The sequence below is a fragment of the Heterocephalus glaber genome, unplaced genomic scaffold, assembly GCF_053883595.1.
Source record: "Heterocephalus glaber isolate CG9 unplaced genomic scaffold, H.glaber_assembly_v1.0 deba00001472, whole genome shotgun sequence".
Lineage (NCBI taxonomy): Eukaryota > Metazoa > Chordata > Mammalia > Rodentia > Bathyergidae > Heterocephalus > Heterocephalus glaber.
The window spans coordinates 33,341,454-33,346,127 of NW_028258315.1; positions in this window are offsets into that span (position 1 = coordinate 33,341,454).

The following is a 4,674-nucleotide window of genomic DNA, read 5'->3' on the forward strand; positions in this document are numbered from 1 at the left end:
CGACAAAGGCCCTGGACAGTCCCAGGCACTGACTTTTACAGGCAATCAACTGGGGTAAAGGCAACATATGGTTTCTATGGAAATTAATGTAAACAAGGCTCAGAAAGGACAAGACAAAGCATTTTTAAATTAGGAACAGAATAGACAAAATACATGTTTGCAATTGGAACATTGTCCTTCTAATCTGAAGGTTTAGTTGTGGGAATGGAATTTCGGTGCAAGTTACTCTGACCTCAGCACATAGGCTTCAGCCAGACTCACTTCTCAAAACAAGCCAATTGTGAGGTTAACTCTTCACAGCTTTCTTTGGGCATAATCAGTATTACAGTCCATTGCATCTCCCTCTTCTCTGTTTGAAAACAGCAGGTCCATCAGGTCTGGTGATCTTTGCAGGTCCCAGGACTGCAGCAGGCAAGGGGAGTTGCTCAGATGCAGCCTTTGCATGGCTTTCAGGAGGGGTGTCACTTCATGCTGCTAGCAGCAAGTCCATCTTCTTGGCCCATGGTGGTAGGTTCTGGTATGATGGCCACAACATCTTTTTATTTTCTGTTGAAAAATAAGCATACCCTGGCCAATATGTTATTAATTATTTTGAGCCATTTACCTTTCAGTTAGGACATACTTTTACAACACTAGTGTCTAGGACATGTCTGTAGATCTATCTTTGTATCAATGGAGTTTCAATGGAGTATATTTACCTTTCATAAGTGGATCTTAAAACTTTTAAATGGCAGTAACAAGATCTTCACCATGCACTAAATAAAATCAAAATGGATTAAAGATCTAAATATTAAAATAGAAATGCTGAATCGCCTGGAACAGAGGTTAGGTAGAACTCTTGAAGACATTGGTGTAGGAAAAGATTTTATGAACAAAATCTCAGTTGCCTGTGAACTAGCACAAACTATCAACAAGTGGGGTCTCTTCTTATTAAAAAGCTTCTGCACTCCAAGAGAAATTACCAACAGTATAAAGAGACAACCCACAATGTGGGAAAAAAATCTTCACCTGCTGTTCCTCAGACAAAGGTCTACTATTTTGAATCTATAAAGAACTTAAAAAAATTAGACTTCCAAAATTTAAAGACCTAATCCAAAAATGGGCATCTGAAATGTACAGACATTTCTCAGACAAAGAAGTAGAAATAGCAAATAAACATATGAAAAAGTGTTCAACATCACTGGTCATTCAAGAGATACAAATGAAAACAACACTGAGATTCCACATCACTCCAGAAAGAAAGGCTGCTATCATGAAATCAACCAATAACAAATGCTGGCAGGGCTGTGGGGAAAGAGGAACCCTGCTCCACTGCTGATGAGAGTGTAGACTGGTGCAACCACTGTGGAAATCAGTATGGAGATACCTCAAAGAACTAGAGCTGGAAGTCCCGTTTGACCCAGCTATTCCCCTGCTGGGTATCTTCCCCAAAGAATTAAAAGAATCATACCACAGTGATATATGTGTACCCATGCTCATAGCAGCACAATTTGTAACAGCTAAAACTTGGAAGCAGCCCAAATGCTCATCAACTGGAGACTGGATAAAGAAAATGTGGGGTTTTTTTTAATAAAATGGAGTACAATGTAGCCATAAAAAATGAGAAATTAGAGACATTTATAGCTAAATGGATGCACACTTCAGGCCATACTCTTAAGTGAAATAAACAGGATATGCATGTGTAAATACTGAATAGTTTCTCTAGTGTGAGAAACTGAAAGTGTAAATAAGAACTAAATGGTATAATAGATAATGTGAAATAGAAAGAAAAGGGGCAAAGGGGAAGGGGAAGTGGGAGGGGTAGGGGAAAGGAAAGAAGGGAATGGAATTAATATGAGAAAATGAAAAAAATGGAAACAAAGTCTTTGTAAATAAGGAGGAATGGAGGGGTTGAAGGGAGGGCAGGGGAAGGGGGAAAAATAAGAACCAAGAGAGATTATGTAAAGGTGCAAATTTCCAATGATGGATGTTATTATATTGTATAACTAAATTGTACCAATAAAATAAAATTTTTTAATAAAGAAAGTAATAAGATCTAATTGAGCTTGTGGAGGTAATTGTACCCCCCCCTTTGTTTATGTAATTGTGTCTTTAGGGGAAAAAGGTGAGTACACCCACAATGGCTTGTCCCCATGAGTCATTTAATGGACCTATGTCACAAGAACTTATAATGCATCTAATTGACTTAGCTGTCTACAATAATTTTTTTATAAAGAGTATCTCTAACTGTGGTTAGGGGAGAAAGGGTGTAGTTTTGGACTGTTTTGAGTTGAAAAGGGTTGGTGTAGGGAAGACCGCATTCAGGGACTCTCTTTAGAGAGCTAATTTAATAGGCCTTAAATAAAAATTATGTTGGAATTTAGCAATTATAAACTTTTTTTATAAAGTCAATCTGGTGGATTTTGGTAAAAAATATCTAGCAAATTTGTTGTTGATTTTATCTATATGATCACTTGGAGTTTGGTAGTCTATAGGCAAGAATAAACAAATTTTTTAAGAAATTAGGGCATTATCAAAATATAAGTACTAAAGTGAAAAAGCAGTTTGGGAAAAGAGCCATGTTTAGAAACTGTTTTTAAAGGACTAAAATAGTAACTATAATTTGTTGATTTTTAGACTTTTTTATTAACTGAGATTATCTGTGTCTGATAGTTTGTCATAATTTTTTAAAATTTTAATTGTAAAAAGATTGAAAGTTTAATAATTTTAAAAAACAATTTTAACTAAAAATTTAAAAATTTTTGTTGAGGTCTATAAATTTTACCATAGTTTTTTTTTATTGACCCATAACAGGGGTGAGTCAACAGTATAGTTGGAAACTGTCAGTAGGGGTCAGTAATTGGAGCCCCATCTTAATATATAGTTTTATTATTATGGTCTTGAGTTTATATATCTTTGCATTATATTTTTTATTGGATGTTTAAGACCAAGTAAAGGTGAGACCTACATTAATTAAAATTAACCTTTTATTGTCTATCAAGGTCAATTAAGTCTCCATAGGCATTATTTTGAAACTTGTATACAGCTTTTTACTCCTGTCAGTGTTAGTCATCAAGATGTGTCAAGGCCTTGTTTGATCAAGTTGTTTTTTGTGAAAGTTTAGGAGATTTTTTTTTTACAAATGATATTTTTTTGGTATACTATTGATTTTTATCTTTGTGCTGTCCAACAATTTTAGGACCTCAAAGTCAGGAGATTAGGTGAATTACCAAAGTTGTAGGATCTTGTAGTGAAGGTTTTTCTATATCTTGGGTTGTTTGTAGACCTTAAAGGACCAGGGCCAAAATCTTGGCTATTTTTTTAGTCTAGTTACTCTAAATAATAAAATGTTTGATCACATTGCAGAAAATAAACAGAAAAAAGAAAGTTATTGGACTAACACTACTACTCACCATCCTTGAGAATATCACTCCCTTATTGAACTGTGGTATTGATAGGAAAATATCCTGACTGATGAATTAATGCCTTAAAATTTAGTACTAAGAAAAATAAAACCATTTTTGCTGATTTATCATTACTGGAAGTATACTTCAAAAACATACTTCAAATACTTTAGAGCCAAAAATATGGCAACAATATTTGCCCTATTAGAGAATTACAGTGGTTACAATTGAACAGACTTCTAATAAAGGTTGAAATGATGAGTACTCAGTTGTTCTCAGGAGTTATAAAAAATTTCTTCTTCAATATATTTCAGTATATTGCCTATAATATATAGGAAGGAAACGGATTTTTTTCATAATAAAGGTAATGTACATGGTAAATATTATTGACTTTATTCCATCTTCAATTCTTTTTAAGAAATAAAAAAAGTTTCTTAATGTTTTCAAGGATTTTCAACTGAAGATTCTAGAACTTTTTAACTCTAAAATTAATGATATTCATGAGGACTCAGACTTGATGCAGACAAAAACTATAGGAGATTCAGAATGATATGCAAATGAGAAGCTATTGTTTCAATCAAAAGTAAGGAAAAGCAGCCATACAGAGTGTATTTGGAGGATAATGAAGTCTCATTAGCACAAAAATTCTAAAAAGGATTTGATATTTAATGTTTAAACTTTGAGCAATTACACAAAGACTGAAAAGTTGTTTTACATTCAAGGTCATAATTAGAAAGATGCAGTATTTCAAGACAGACAATGACTGGACAGGACTGTATCAGATACCTCAGGAAGATCAGAAGAATTTGACAACAGGAAAAAAAAAATTCTGCCATAAAAAGTGAAATATAGAAAGATGAGAACAGAGACATTTCTCTGAGTCAGACCTTCCTAAGGATTTGTCTAAACAATTTCTTTCCAGAAATTTATTGAAATCAGTATAAAGGCAATATAAATTACATATGATTAAAATATAAGTAAGTGACATGATAATTTATTAAAATTTCAAATATAACAATAGTCAATCTTATATTCATATATTGCTGAGCAGTTTCAATGAATGTAAATTTATTGTTACAAGAAAAAAACGTGCCTCATTTCCCATATAAGTACAAAAAGAATATATGCTAATTAAACACTTATGAAAAATAAAATATTCTTTCCTAAAAAAGAAAATTTACTTGAATGATTCTGTATTAACTATTAACTTTTAAATATATAAACCAAGGTTTATCTTTTTTGTATAATAAGGAATGGTTTAGTTAGAATACTCTATCATTTATGGAGGAAT